At 34.3% G+C, this 17,028-nt stretch overlaps 1 long non-coding RNA gene across 1 annotated transcript; it reads right to left on the bottom strand.

The window, feature by feature from the left end:
• Positions 1-11,578: 11,578 nt before the first annotated feature.
• Positions 11,579-14,892, bottom strand: LOC145539144 (uncharacterized). Its single transcript, XR_014077607.1, has 2 exons — positions 14,290-14,892; positions 11,579-12,593 (listed from the first exon to the last, which is right to left on the bottom strand). It is a non-coding gene; the product is annotated as an uncharacterized LOC145539144 (long non-coding RNA).
• Positions 14,893-17,028: the final 2,136 nt, after the last annotated feature.

Genomic DNA, 17,028 nt, shown 5'->3' with positions numbered 1-17,028 from the left:
GATCAGCTTTTGCAGTGGTGCCTGACTCAGACTTGTTATAAATCCAGGCGTGCCAGACTCCAGGATTGGAGTTCAAGCTCCTTATTCTGGAAAATGGGGAAGAGTCAAAAACTATGCTCCAGGTTTACTATGCAATGAAAGCCCAAGCTAGTCTGGAGCAGGGGTGATCTTTCTGAGGCCACTGAAATCCTATCAAAAAGTGGATGCCTTCTGGAATAGGTGATGATGCAGGTGGAAAATCTGAATAACACTGAGGACTTTTTCAAACTACACCCACCTCCTGCCCACTTGCCCATCCCCCTGCAGGTCTTCTAGCAATAGAGTTGAGAAAACACTGTTCTAAAAGATCTTAAAACTCAGAGCAAGGCAAGGTGAAATAAAGTGTCAAGCTAATAGTATTAGAAAAGGAAGAAAGAAAAAGGAGGTTTCTCTGAGTTACCAAATGATGTAAGAAACGATGGTGTTGTTGTTGTTGCTGTGAAAGTTACTCAGTTGTGTTTGACTCTTTGACACCCCATGGACGGTAGCCTGCCAGGCTCCTCTGTTCATAGAGTTCTCCACACAAGAATACTGGAGTGGGTTGCCATTCCTTCTCCAGGGGACCTTCCTGACCCAGGGATCGAACCTGGGTCTCCTGCATTGCAGCCGATTCTTTATCATCTGAACAACTGTAGATATTTCCCAAATATCAATGTTATTCTCAAGTAGCTGGTGAGTAAGGTTTATTGTACTCCAATGTTTTGAAGGCTTTAAAAGCAGAAGTAACTATTCATGGAATAGAAAGATACCATTCCATGTTTCTCTTGACCATTAGATCAACTTTTTAGCACACTGAGCTGATAAATTCTCAGTTAGAGGTAAATTTATTGTGGCAACCTTATACTACTCTGTATTTTACAAAATCAGAAGTGGAAAAGAGCCATTGAAATTGTGTTGTGTGGATCTCTAGACTGAAAGAAACACTGGTCCAGGAAGTCTCTAGAAACAGAAAAGAGGGCTGGTCAGGTCAAATAGTGAAGCTGCATTTTCACTATAAGGGGAGCAGAGCAAATCTTACTTTCCAACTTTTACTGTGGGTACTAACCATTTCTGAGTTGCTAAGCTTCATCACTGGAGACATATAACAAAGTAGTTCAAATTAACTTCTCTGGTGCAAGACGCATTTCTTCCAGTCCTAGGATTTACCATTTATGTGATTTGTAGGAAACTATATAAACCTGACTGTGGTTTTCTCACTTTTAAAAGAGGGTTGATACTATTAGAGTAAAATTTCTATTTTTCCCCGTATTTTCATGTGAGATAAGTCCTTTTATTGAGTATGGGACTGGCAAAGGTGTATTCAGTTTTCATAAATTGTACTCATATATACCGCTTCAATGGACTCCACCCATTCAGAAGCAACAATACATAAAGGCACTGATACAGGAAACAGAGATGGTTCCAATCTATATTTTTATGAGTTTTTATAATAATTTACAGTTGAAAGTTCAAATTTAATATGACAGGGATTTCAGCTATTCAATTTTATTGACTCTTTCTAAGAAATTAAGCTATTCTCTTTATTTTATCAACCATGTTCCATAGGTTTAGCTAATTAAATTATGCATTATTATTAATTAAATTACAAATAAATTACATATTGCACAAAGTTGAACTAAAATGTTAAACTTAATTATATATATAAACTTTATAATTTGAAATATATATGTGGATGGATAGATTTACAATATTTGTAAGAGAAAGCTTACAATTCTACCAGAATGTACTAATTAATTAACTTCTGGCTCCTTAAAAAGTATTAAACAAATAACCAAAGTTATTCTTAACTTTTTCAGGAAGCTATGGAGTCCCATGATAATCTGACAAGAACTAGGACTTTTTCTTCAGTAAAATAAACACATCCGCATACCTCTAAAGAATTATAAATATTTTCAAAAGGCACAGAGACTCAACAAGTTTATTCTATGGTTCCTTATGGATTTCTGGTTCTTAAATCAACAATACTTTTTTTTTTTTTGGCCATAATGTATTTATTTTCTAATTAGATTTGTATTGATCAAATGCTTCAGAAAAAAACTTCAAACCTCTGTAATTTCTAATTTTTTGACTTCTTTTTTTTAAAATAAAGTTTTAAAATTCCATCGAACTAACTCTATACTCAAAGAGGATCAAAATAAACAAACAAATTAAAAACAAAATGAACTCCTACCACTTCGAGTTTCCCTAGCCATTCTTCCCCTAAATCTTAATTCAGCTACAGAGAAAATACCCACAGCCATTCACTACTTCACAGAGTATCTGACAGTTTGAATAAATGTCACCAGCATGCTAAAAGCAAGTAAAGTACTTTCTGAAACTGTACTGTCCAATATACTAGCTACTATCCACATATAGCTATTTAAATGTCAACTAATTGACATTAACTAAATTTAAAATTCAGTTCTTCAGTCACAGTAGACGCATATGCCTAGTGGTTACTGTTTTGGACAGTTTAGGAAGCATTTTCATCATCTCAGAAAGTTATAGAACACCAAAGTATTTCTGTTCCCACTCATGCTGTGAATGTTTGTTGGTAGTCAGTTATGTTTATTCCCAAATCACTTTATGCCAGTTGGCTTAATATAAAATTATGTAATTTAATTAAATATATAAATCAATTTAAATATGAGTGTAAAAGAATGGGAAGTGTTCTAAACCTGAAAATTTTGGAAAGACAAAACTGTTGCCTTAAAAACTACTATAGCATTAAATGGAGGTAAGACAACATTAGAAAAAAAATCATAGAAAACTAAGAATTTGCTCTCTAATTTCTTTGCATTGGATTTTCAGTTAAAGACACTTATAAAGCAATCAAATTAGAAATCAAAGATGAATTATGGGATTTACAGAAAGAAAAGATGACTAAAACTAAGATCTATAATCAGCAACCTAAACTCAGAAATAGTTCTTGGCTAACTTAAAAACATTGTCAGGACTTCTCTGATGGTCCACTGGTTAAGAACGCCCCTGCCAATTCAGGGGCATAGGTTTGATCCCAATACATGGGATCCAGAAAGCTCCCACATGCCACGGGGTAACTAAGGCCCTGTACTGCACCTACTGAGCCCATGAACAACAGCTATTGAAGCCCACACACCCTAGAACCCATGCTCTGCAATAAGAGAAGCCAGGGCAATGAGAAGCCCACAACTAGAGAATAGCCCTCACTTGCTGCAACTAGAGAAAGCTGGTGAGCAGCAACAAAGACCCTGCACAGTCAAAACAAACAAAAACAGCAAATAATACATTATCAAATTTTAAAATTTAAACAAAATATATACTTTATGCATGTATTTAAGAACTGTTTCTTTAAAAGGCTTTGTGAATGTACTCATCAACTACTGATCCTATCTGTATTAAATAGATATAGCAAAACTGCAAACACATGCCTTCTTTATTACTATAAACTCAGCATTTTCATAATTGACTGTGTCATTCCTATTTGCCAAATTTAAGTTTATTGTATTAAATCACACTGAAAAATTTATGGACAGGAACCTGACCTAATTCCAGATTTATGAATAACTTGTCTTTTAATTATAACACAAAATATAACTAACAGCAAAATTATTACTTCACTCTTAAAGTCCACCCAGTTGCCTAAGTTTCTAAGACTTTATACGGTGACAAGAACACTCAACTTTAACTTTGTTCACTCTATTTAACCTTTTGATTTTTTTTCTGACTTGAGATTTCTATCTCTCCATCAATCTATAACACTAATTCCTTGAGAAATAAAAAGTGTAAGAATCTCATTGTTTTAAGCATTGAGATTTAGATGCAAATGAAAATCCACACACTAGGACTATTACTGTTTCTACTATTGCATTTCATTCATTAAAATAGCATCAAAATAATCAGTAGTTTCTGCTTGACCAATGACTATTTTTCATTAGTCAATTACATTCAAAGAAATATTTAGACTGTCATGAATCATACATGTTTATTTGAAGTAACAGTATAAGCACGTAAGTGTGCAATAATGTACCACTTTTATACACCTTAGAATGACCTGAAAGTACCAAAGATACTCCAAATTATCTGGTTCAACCATAAGAAATGATGTGGTTAAATTCATAAAAAAAAACACCAAATTTATTGCAATTTTGGTTTACTGTTTGATGTCTTCATACCAAAGATGGAGAAATGGCTGCCTCGGGGGGCCAAATTTAGACTGATGGATAAAATCATGTTGGAATATCTGGAAAGCAAGCCTGCCCTTCTTTAGTCTTCCACAGTGCCCAGTTTCTTCCTCTTGTCTTTAAGTCTGGCTTATTACACAGCCAAGACCCTGAAGTTATTTAAATTCATGACCCCTGGTAAGGTGTTTTACATAATGATATATTGCATATATCATAGGGGCATAGGTAATTTAGTTCTGAAGCTGGACTTAGTTATGGCTACCATTTCATATTAACTTCCATTCTCCTAAGCAACACAATGCTAAGAGGTTAACCAGTTCATGTGTGCACGTGTGTGTGTATGTGTGTGTGTGTGTGTGTGTGTGTGTGCACGTGCACTCAGAGTTCTTCCCTTTTCGTTTAAGATATACCACCAACTGCTAAGGCCATTCTCCTCTTCCTGGAGAATTATTCTGAAAGAAGGAGAAATGTCACTGTGGAACTGGAGAGTAAAATCCTCTCTATGATTAGCAGAATAAGAGTGCGCTGGTACTTGAAAAGAAACAATTAAAAGGATACAGAGTTTATTTTAAATAATATTAATTATATACCTATCATATTTGAATCTGAAGATAGTTCTACTTGTAGTCTTTCAGAAATAAAGGTTTATTTAATTTCAATCAGTTAATCAAAATTAATTATCCAAAAATTGCTACTCAAGAGATACATTGCTACTCAAGAACATGAGATACATTTTCTTGGATAGGTCACTAATCTGGATAGAAATATGGGCTATGTCTGTAACTAGTGGATTGACCCTTTCAAAATTATTAAAGATTCGGGACTCCATTTTGGTCACTTGGGAAGTAAGCCAGTTGATTTCTAAGGTTCTTACCATTTACAAATCTATATTTTACTTTTAATTTCCATCAAGTACTCCTTAAGTGTCAACTACAAGTCAAAGTCTACATGAACTATATGGCTTAAAGTCTGACTTTATCACTTACTATTTAAACATATAAAAAGTAAGGGGAAATACAAGGCTGAATATGATTGGCATATATAAAGTGCTCCAATAGTTCAGAGTGAGAAGAGAATTTAAGAGGAAAGAAACAGATGCAAGGAAGAAACATCAGTAGTTTATTTAACTCACACATTCCACATAGCTTAGAGGGAGAAATCTTAATAGACATTTCTCCAAAGAAGACAGCCAAGAGGCACGTGAGAAGATGCTCAATATCACTAATTTATTAGAGAAATGCAAACCAACACTACAAGGAGATATCACTTCAAACCAATCAGAATGGCCATCATCAAAAAATCTACAAAAAATAAATGTTGGAGAGGGTTTGGAGAAAAGTGAATCCTCCTACACTACTGGTGGGAATGTAAATTGGTACAGCCAATATGGAGAACAGTACAGGTTTCCTTAAAAAATAAAAACAGAGTTACCATATGATAACAACAATCCCACTCCTGGGCATATGCCCTGACAAAAACATGGTTCAAAGGGTACTTGCACCTCAACATTCACTGCAACACTGTTTCCAACAGCCAAGACAAGGAAGCAACCTAAATGTCCATCAACAGAAGGATGGATAAAGAAGATGTGGTACATATATACAATAGAATGTTACTCAGCCATTAAAAAGAATGAAATAATACCATTTGCAGCAACATGGATGGACCTGGAAAGTGTCATACTAAATGTAGTAAATCAGACAAAGTAAAATATCATATGATCTTGCTTATATGTAGAATCTAAAAAACGAAACAAATAAACTTATTTACAAAACAGAAACAGACTCACAGAGAATGATCTTATGGTTACCAGAGGGGAAGGATGATGGGGGAGGGATAGATTGGGAGTTTGGGATTGATAGGTACACACTACTCTATTAAAAATAAGTAGCTAACAAAGATCTACTGTACAGTCAGGGACTTCTGCTCAACATTCTCTAATAACCTAAATGGGAAAAAGAATTTGAAAAAGCATAGATATATGTATATGTATAACTGAATCACTGTGCTGTATACAAAAACAACATTGTTAATCAACTATGTGCCAGTATAAAAACAGAACAAATGAAGGAACACACAAGGCAATGCCAACTTAAACATTAGGAACCACCATCAAATAGATTTCATAAAAGTTAAAAGTGATAATCCTAATTTCTCTTAAATTCTAAACAAACATTTTGAAGAAGTCCACTTAAATATAAAATTACTTCACAGTGGCACATAATGTTTTTATTTCGTTAAAAGTTCTATTTATTCACCAAAGAGTTCCTCAATTCATCCTATAACCTGAGCACTATGGTAAGAGTTGTTAGATTTGAAAGACGTATTACTGTACTCAAGGGGCTTAGATGTATTACAAATAATAGAAATCAGTTAGTTTCATAAATAACCTTCAATGACATATGATAGGTTTAGTCCAGATAGATTGTTAATCACGGCAATGTTAAACAAACAAAAAACTCCTCATCCCATAATGATATACTCTGGAGAATCTGGAAATATATTGAATAACACAGGGCTTTACTGCTGAAGTGTAGTTTATTTTAAGATGTGTATAATTTCGATTGCCCATAAATGATTTTAAAGTTCAACTCAATGCAACAGCTTAAAAAATACGTACATTGCAGGAGGTACAAAGCAGTCACAGTGCCCTGGAAGACTTGGATATGCTACTAAAGGAAGTTAAAGAAAAAGCCTGTGGGGAAAAAAGGCTGCAGTGGCTATGGGGATTTATAAACTGAGAAATTCCCTTTTAGAGAAAGAATAAAAGCTTTGTGGATGAAGAAGAGATACACAATGGATCTTGAAGAACATGATGTCAATTAGTAGCAGGTTTGCTTGGAAGTAGTAGTGGGTGATAGAAATTGGTAAGCGAGTGAGAAATAAATGTTCTCTTCCTTATGTCAGAATCTTCATTGAACAATTTTCATGGGTGTTCCCTATGGGTCTTTTAGGGAGCTGATGTGGGTACAGGTCAAGATCAGTGACCTCAAGAGTGATTCCTATAATCTGAGAAGAAAAACTAGAAATGCTCAGGGTGTCAGAAGCCTGAATCACATCATCTGGGGAATCACCTAGGCTCATGAGTCAGCACTTGGTAATAGGCAAAAGAGAAACAAAATGAGTATTTACAGAAAGTGACTCACTTATTCTAATAACATAGTTCATGAACTGCTGGATCATGTTCAAGAAGACCCAGTCCAATTGTCAAGAGATTTATCTGATTCTCTCATAGTTACTTCGGCCAATTTAGTTCATCATATTGTGAGCTAAATTAGACTTTTCTGGTAAGGTTCAGTCAATTGCTTTGCAGTTGGTTTTCCTTTCCTTTCCTTCTTTCTTCTCTTACTTTCTCCCTCTCCGCTTTCTTTCCTCACACTCCTTCCTACCTCACTCCACAAAGCATTTAAGGTCAATCAGCCACTATGAACCTAAACTTAGTGTCCCCAAACACCAAAAGAGATAATAGTTAAGTAAGATAAGATTTGCTGATATTTGTTTCCTGAATTTTCACACTTCCTTTGTTACCAAATGTGAAAAGGTTAGAATGGAATAAAACTTGACCACTTAAAATTCAGAAAGAAATTATGTGATTCTGCATAGTTGTCCCCCAGCTGAATGCTAAGTTTCTAAATGTACAATATTTCTCCATGGTTTCTTAGTTATAATTTAACTATTTCTAGATATGGACTCTGAAAATTAGTTTCTTCAAAAAATAATCTTGTCAATTGTATATTTCTTTGCCATTTTTTTTTCACAGAAATAAAGGATCTGGAAGAAAATTTTACTATTAATCACTAGTGAAAGAATAATTCTCTCAAGTAGCAGTCTCTTTTCTTCACTGAGGCTAATTACATCCTCTGCCCTGCAGATTTGTTATGATTTCTGCAAGACCAACACAATGGATCATAGCTATATCATTATCATTTTTCAGTTATTCTTTCATACTGTTTGCTTTATATATTCTGTGCATCTGTCATAGTATTTTTATGAGTATCCTTAAACTGCATACTCTAGTTGACTTCTGCTGTATACTTAACTATTGCACTGCACAGAAGCAGGCATTTATTAGAAATAGTATTGTGTTTGGCCCTCCACGTGTACATGACTTTTCTCCAAATCTGTACACAGAGTATTGGGCTATACACACATATACTTATACACACACAGCGTCACAAAGAGTCGGACACAACTTAGCATCTGAACAACAACAACAAAGGGAACTACATTCTCAAGAGTTAAACTTATAAAGATGTAATTGTTTACAACTCAGTTGTCTGTTTCTTCCAAACTCTCTTTCTCATTCTCTTGTCTGTGTATCCTGACCCTTGTTCATTATCTCTTGATAAGTCCTTGAAAAGACTTTTCTTTCTTAGAGACTACTAGTTTTTGACTTCTGCATACCAGCCAAATCATTATGCTTGAAATCACTGGTCTTCAACATTCTAAGTCTCACTTGTTCTTACCCTTGGGGATTAGGAAGTTCCTTCTTCACCTCCATTGTTCATAAATTCTAGATTCTGAGATATGGGCATGCCAGAGTGTTCTATAGAAAGCTTATCACCACATAGTTAGGATCTTATGGTTCTTAACAGATAATTGTATCTAAAACATTTTCTTATGTATTCAATGTTTCATGCTGGGAGTTTAAATAAGTTATAATATCTACAGTTATTTAATCCTGTGGCTGAAAAATGATCTATATAAGTTATAGCATTCACTATCAGTAAAGTAGGCACACAGCTAATGGACTCCAAAAGAGACCAATTTGCTTTGTACAGAGAGAATATTGTAGGTGCCTTTCCTTCAAACAAAAATTTAATCCTCAAATTATACTTCATATACTTGTTATTAATTTCTTAATATATTTCTGGTTTAGTTGTTCCTGTTTACTCAACAGTTAAAGTTGTACAAAAATAAAAGGTAAATGGTAAGGAAAGTATACAGGATAAAAAAGCTGATTTATAAGACTTATGCTAAAAGGAAAATTATTCATTTGGAAATCAAGGAATTTAAAAAGTCAAAAGAAATGTACATAAGCAAAATTTAGGATTATAAACTACAATGAACTTATTAATGAAAGTGAACGTGGCCCACTGTTTTTATTCTAGGGAAAAAGCAATCCTAAATTAAATTGTATGTCTATGATGAATAGACATACTCAACACAGTCCATAAACAAGTCAAGTATATTACTGATGCATAGCACTCTCGAATTAAATTTAGGTATGCTTTAAGACAAATAGTAATTAAGAAAACCCCTCAGATTTATGGCTGCTGTTGTAATTCATTCAAATATTCAATAGGAACTCATCACAGAGAGAGATCTTCTACTCCACTCATTCATTCATCCAATAAATAAATAGACCTTATTATGTGTAAGGCATTGCAGGGGATACAATGAAAATTACGGCATGGACTTTGCCCTCAAGGGGCTTACAGTCTAGTATGGAAAAAATAACAACCACATAGATAGCTGTAACATAAGGGAGAAAGTGATGTGTCATAAGAAAGACTCAGACAATGTGCTGTGAAAGTCAGACACTAGCAGACTTTTTTTTGAACACTATAGTGTTCAAGTACCCAATAAAAACAGGAAGACCAATGACAAGTTTGCAAAATTAAATGCCAAATTTTGTGAATCTATGGATGATGAAACCTGCAATACTTATGCAGTATAAGTCACTACTCCAAAGTTCTTAAATATGTTTAATTATAGAGTAACAACCTATCAGAAATACCATCTTGCCAGTTTATAAGCAGATGCAAATACAAAAATCTCATGCTTAGAGATAAAAGATAATTTTAATTATCTATAATACTCATGACACATAACCTTCTTGCACAGAAATTGGCTCAATCAGATTAAAATGATGAAGAATTCCTCGATGGCTCAAGTGTGCTCCAAGGAAAGCTAGAAGGTTGTACAGTTAACTCCCAGGGTGTAACTCTAAACCATACAACCTACTACCTCAACCCGGATGCACACAGCTTCCAGTGTTGCTTCAAACTCCTTATTATATCTTCAGTCAGCTCCTCCAAATATGGCAGCCATACACCTAAGGACTTGGCAAGGATGTAGATATAACTACATAATTATATATATAATCCTAACATTTTACTGATAAACTGAATTTGTGTCTACTAGGACTATCCTAACCTCTTCAGTATCCAGCAAAGGTCATATAAAATGCCTTCTGACATCTTTCATGGCATAATTCCACTAGTAATTAATAATACTAAAAGTCAATAGCAATTCAGCTTCATTTTTAAAGAGAAATAGGTTCAACAGTGACACATCCAGTTCACAGCCTTTAATTTTCTAATTGAAGTTAATGAAGTGCACTAACGACTGGAATGTGAACAGAAGTTTCTGAACAGAATCTATTGAGATATTGGTACAAACCTTGCTATAAAAAAATTCAAGTTTTTAAAATAATTTACTATACTTGGATTTAAACTTCAACGGCTCTGCTGAGTCTTCTCAAGTGGTCAACAACGGAAGCCTGACTGAAAAGACAGGTGAGGATTTATATATATATAAGTATAAACAGTAAACAACTGGAGTTTAACAGGAGTTTGATTGAAATCTTATTTAACATCAATGTATATTGCATTTTGTCAGATTACCACACTGACACAGACCCATAGAAGCGAGCTTGTGCGGTCCAACTTCACCACAAGATCGGATCTACGGGTTTATGCCAATGGGCAACGTCTCACGTGGGCTCCCTAACAATGCAGAATTTGTTGTGAATATCTGATGAAATTAGGAGACCCAAATAATAATATCAATACTTTAGCATAAATATTTAAGTGCCGAAATGCTCTAAGGATGCATATTTCCAGTTAAAGGCCTTCAGAAATACTCGACACTAAATACAAGTTATATACATGAGAATTTTGAAAACAGTATAGTGAAAGGTTTTTCACAGATTACTTTTGTTTTAAGAATGAATATTCTGGAATTAGACTATCCTAATTAATGATGAATTTTAAAAGAAAATAAAAAAGAATCCATATATGCATGCATGAATTATGTAATTGTGAGGCATGAATATAGTATTACGAGCCTATAATTAAGACCAAATTAACTATTAAGCTAATTGTGTTAGAGCTAGACAGCTTGTTTTAACTCATAAAACCTCAGTTAGTGGTTTCAAGGAACTGGTAATATTGTAACTTTCTCATAAAACAAGTAAGATTTTGTTGATTACACAAAGATCACAGGAAGTTATTTAAATTCTTAAATATACATATGTGTCTATAGTTAAGTGAACAATATTTGGGTAAATTATTATCAGAAAACAAACACTAATGATACATTAATAGCATTATTACTACTACTGCGGGCCATTTATACTCCAGATCAACTGCATGAAAGAGGATATCTGGTCCCTTAAACACAATATATTGAAATTTATTTTTCAAAAAATATATAATTAAAACATCCGACATGGCTACATACAACTCTCATTTGGTCAACAGGTTGGGCAAAAATAAATTGTTATTAAAAAATTTTTAAATCACCAAACAATAAGCAAACACACAAAGAGTAAACATAAAGCCACATACATACACGTTTTTTAAAACTCCCAACTCAACGGCAACAAAATTATAAGTTGTACATTATTAATCGTTTCACTTATATCCACAATATTTAGCATGTTCAATTATATCTTCATTGTGAAAACTAATAGTACTCCATAAAAATTAATTAGTGTTTTTGCATGTTTTGAAATAAAATAAAATGTTTTTTGTAGATTACAGATAATGTGGTCTACGTAATTTTTACTATTTTTTGTTTTCTAATTATTCCTATGCTTATTAAAAACCATAGTAAAAAAATCAACACTCAGACATTCAAATGTAGTAAAAAATATTTCAACACATATTTATAAATTTAGACATGAAATAAAAGCAACATTTATTTTGGGTTTTATCTTAACCATAAGAATGTATATTTTGGTTTCATTCTCTTAGTAGATCATAAAAAAAGAGCAGAACTTCATTCCCTTTCCCCAGATTTCACTTCCTTTTATATGGTGTGAAAAATGACAAAATATATTGTCTTTTTCCTAAATTACTTTCTATTCAACTATATTTCACCTATATTATAGGAATGGATATTTAGATCTATATTGAAAGGGACCCAAACTGTACGTTGACCCCAGACTGAGACAAAAATTTTTTCCAAAAGGTAGGTAATATTATAAACTCTCAAACCATCAGTGACAATTCCAACAGCTAAGTCCATAAAGAATATGAAACATATTCTTATAATTAAACAGTCAAAATTATTTTTTCTTTAAAATATTAAATATCAATTGCTCTTTCGTTTTTTATTTTTACCTGAGATGATTTTCTCCTATGATCACTTTCTTCACTTCTCATATCCACTTTAAGTTTTTCCCTAAAACAACCACAAAAGGAGAAATGTCAGACAACTGCTGTCTAGGAGAAGCATCTGGGTGTATGGTGGGAATGAAGGTAGTCGATCGAGAAGAAAACACAATACCAAAATGGGCAAAACCTTTTAAAGTTTTTTTTTTTTTTTTTTTTAAAGGCTTGGAAGACTCATGGAGCCCCACCCAAGGCTACTCATATGACATATAATGTGGTTTCATAGTTTGCATTTATGCATTCATTTTGGTTGGTGTTGTTTTCACAGTAACAGTTTTGAAAGTGAAAGGAGGCATGGCTGTTAAAGAAGCGACTAGGTTTTGCACAATGAACTAGTGAAAGCTGAAAAGAGATTTGGATTTGGCATGGAGCTTAATAAGATAATTAAGAGTGTAGAGATTAATGGCTCCTAAAAATAACATTTAAAATAATGTTTTTCAACTAAAGGATCTTGAAACATGAAAACAGGTTTATAAATGTTAATTAAGCCTGTGAAAGTTGATGTTCCATTAGCTGAGGCAGCATAAAGGAACAAGGGCTATTTTTTAAATAATTAGTGAACAATAACCAATAAACTTAATAAAACATTTTATTTGAATGTTATCAGTATATAGGGTATTTGTAATTTCCCACAATTCTTTGTATAATGACAAAACAGAAGGTAGAATTCATCACCTCTGTCGTATTTTTCATTGTTTACCCTATATATTTCTATTATAATAAAATATGATTTTAAAAGCACAACAGTTTGCTTGAAGTTTATTCTTTTCACGGAAAATAGTATAGCATCAAGTCTTCACGTGCAAATTATAGTCTTTATATACGCTCTATATTTCAAAAGCATTCTTTTTCTTTAACAATTTTAAAACATGTTTAGAAACAGTTTTAATAAAAATTAAAATAGGTGCAATACATCGGCTAAACCTTTCCCACTGAACTAGGCAAAACTAGGTTTTTGTTATAAAATGCTTAAATTGCTCAGCAATTTACTACTATAGACAAAATAATTAGAATGCAATGCATTTATATGCTGAGCCAATACATTGCTTTAAACATAAAACAAGTTTGTGTGTACTTTTTCCACTAAAGTACCTAACTGATATTTCTAACAGCTCTAAGACAAATGCTTCTTTTAAATATATTTTAAAAGTCAGTATTATTGTGGAACAAGCTCTTCTTCTACTTAGCAACTGAGAACATGATCTTTTCATCCTTATTTTTATCACATGAAATCTTGGTAAGTAAATTAAATATAACTTCCCTCAAACTAAATTTCACTTATTAGAGAATTTTAATACACATTCTAATACAACCCTGTTTTAGGAGTTCAAAAGTTTCTACTTTCATATTTCAAATTATGAGTCACATCACAGGAAAGATTTATTTTCTTTACCAACTAGGGCTAAATGTTCACTTTTCTTAGACAGCAAAAAGTAATACTGTACACAAAAAGCACAGATAACATATTAATGCTTTTCCAAAACTTCTATGTATAACAAAAATTCAAACAGGTACCGTCTTTTTCATAGAGATTTTTCTAGTTTTGCTAAAGTTTCTATTCTACTCAGGATTAGAGCAAGAGAGCAAAAGGAAAAAGTTAATAAGAATAAAGTGGGAGATGAGTTATAAAAGAGTAAACTGAAAGCGCAAGGATCCCCTTTTATATAACAGTAGACTTAAAAAGAAACAACAAAAAAAAGTTATACCTGATACGAAAGGTGCGATTTCACCAAGTGCAATAAATTGCTTATTATGCCATATTTTTGCAATAATACAAATACAGAAGGCTCATTTGCTTATGCTGCCTTACAAAGCTGCTTTACAAAGCGCGATGTCTCTGTAGTTAAATACAAGCCAATGTTTGCTTTTTTTTTTTTTAGTTTGTTTTGGTTTGGATTTTTGTTTGTTTGTTTTTGTTTTTGAGCAGGAGCATCTCTCTCTCTCTCTTTTTTTTTTTTTCAGCACTGTTGCATGGAGTAGGACAAACTCAGATTTTTTCTTCATGCCTCCTGTTTTTTCTTGGGAAAAAAAGAGGACCAGGGTGCTTGTCTTCTTTTTCTTCCTTCTCGGTATTGCAGGCACAAAGCACTGCGCAGAAGCTGCACCAATCCTTGCCGTCCCTGGCAGCAGAATGGTAGAAGGTGGGAGAGACCAGGAATCCTTCCAGGCTCTGCTGACTTTAGAAATGAGGATTGCACACGTTTGTCTCCTGAACCAAAAGGGTGAGAAGGCAGGGTGCCAGTTTGCTACACTGCTGCAATGATCTCACGCTCACTGCTGCTGCCGTCCTGTTTGCCCAGTTCAAATGCCTGTTCAGTACAAACCAAAAAAAAAAAAAAAAAAACTACTTGGATTCTTCAGCAAGCAAAAAGGGTATTAACATTAAAAAAAAAAAAAAAAGAATCAGCAGTAAGAAAAGGCAAAAAACAAAAAGCACATACAATTTTAGGATTCACTTGTTATGCCTCAATATTCTGTTTATATGTTCTTTCTTTCTCCCCCCCCACCCCCATTTAGAGATAAGCAGCAGAATTTATCAGGCGTGAAAGGGACAGCCTCCTGGTGGCCTGCCAAAAACCCAGAATAAAGGCGAAGTTGTGCTTCAAAGCTCAGTCGCTTGCTGAGTCTGGCTAAAGTCAAGTATTAAGATCCACCATTTTCTGAGCCATGCTAAAAAAGAAGAAAAAAGTCAGGACGGTTCCTGCTTTCCAAGTCTCCGTTGGCACCATCACAAAATCTCAGTCGTAAGGTCACATGATCCTCTGCCAAATGTAGAGTGCATTCCCATCAACCATTCTGCTGATACTGCGAAGGCAGCTATTGTCTCGTTTAGACCCAAAGTTCAGCCCACTCTTCATTGAATTAGCTGAAAAACGCATCACCTTTGGGGGCTGGGAGTCATGGAAACGTCTACCTGGCAAGCTGCCCACTTTTTCTGCCCATCAACCAGAGATGGAATTGTGCTGCCTAATGCAATGATGACTTGGAATGTGAAGAGTCGTCCAAAGTGAATCTGATTCTTGCAACGCCTGCTTCAGTTTGCACGGAAAACTCTGGCTTCTTGTAGTTAAGAGGGAGGGGGGGAAATCTTTCCTACTAAATGTAGCAAATAAAGGTCTGAACATGCCTACTCTGCAACTTTATTTCACAACACACCCAAATGGTTCTCAAATGAAAAGACTGAAGTCTCTGCAAGTTTTCCGAGTTAAAGACATCCCTTCCTCAGGCTCTTTTTTCCTTATGAGTGCATGCAACAAGCCCAGGACATTCGTTTCAGTCCCTCACGTGAAGATTTAAAATCTCTGAGTTTCTTCTTGCTTTTTATTACTTTCTGATTTTATCTGGCACCAGTTTTGTACTACATGGTCACAAAATCCACTAGCAACAGTGGGAATGCATTATTGCCGCAGTCTCCATCAAAGTGGTCCCCTGAGGGAGCCAGTTGTCTCTTCAACCACACAGACCACTGCAACTGGGTCCTGTGATAATCCTTCCCAGCACCTAGCACAGCTGCTGTGCAAGTTTGCCGAGTCTGACTCATGTAAGGAGTGCTCTTTCTGTTCCTTCACCAGCTACAGTTTTCCTGTGTGGTATGAAAGATGCCTTTGAAAGATGCAGGAAATATATCAACAGCTCTTAGGCAATAAAATGAAATGGTTCCCTCTCCCCAATGAATTTCCAATCTAGCGGGCGACGAAAGTTCCCGTGGACAAACATTTCCATACTTTCTAACAAAAGTACAGTGAATTAAATCTTTCACCATTTCCTTAAGCAGAATCTAAAGCCAAGCAGGAAAGCAAGTCTTATTAGTATTTAAACCAAACATACTCAGTAGTACTGAAAAGAATCATGTTCTTCTACCTGCATTTAAAAGTGTTTCAATTTTTCAGTTAATGAGAGGATCTTTAGAAGTCTGTTACCAAAATTTTTAAATTATATTCAGTGCCTTACAAAACTACGGACCAATGTTATCCCTCCTCCATGTACACAACCCCTCCACCCCGACCCCACACACATACACTGAAAAATATTTAAAAAAATAATCAAACCAATTGCCTAATAAAAGAAAATCATCAAAAAAACAAGGGATCTAGGAAATACCCTGAAAAAGGTATGCATTTTTTTGAGTCATGGTCTTTGGGTCACTTTCTTAAGGAATCGTAGGAATGAATATGTACACACATATGCATGGGAACCATTCTGGTGTCCTCCTCCTTTGTAATTCAGAACACAAACAATTGTAAACCATAACATAAAAGCTTACACGTGCTGGATTTAAAAATGCTTTTTTCTAGATTGCAAAATTCTGGACAAATTTTGCTAATGTCCTAAGCACGTGCTTTAGAGTGCCCGATGGAGAATTGAGCACGGCAGACACATGTGCCCCATGCTTCAGCATAGTAAGAAAGTAGACAAGCCCTCATAGAAAGAAAATAGTTAAATTT

Source organism: Giraffa tippelskirchi, chromosome 2 (genome assembly GCF_054371585.1).
Source record: "Giraffa tippelskirchi isolate mGirTip1 chromosome 2, T2T-mGirTip1v1.2.pri, whole genome shotgun sequence".
NCBI classification, from domain to species: Eukaryota; Metazoa; Chordata; class Mammalia; order Artiodactyla; family Giraffidae; genus Giraffa; species Giraffa tippelskirchi.
Note: the sequence above shows the minus strand (reverse complement) of the source record. Positions and strands in the feature narration are given on the sequence as shown.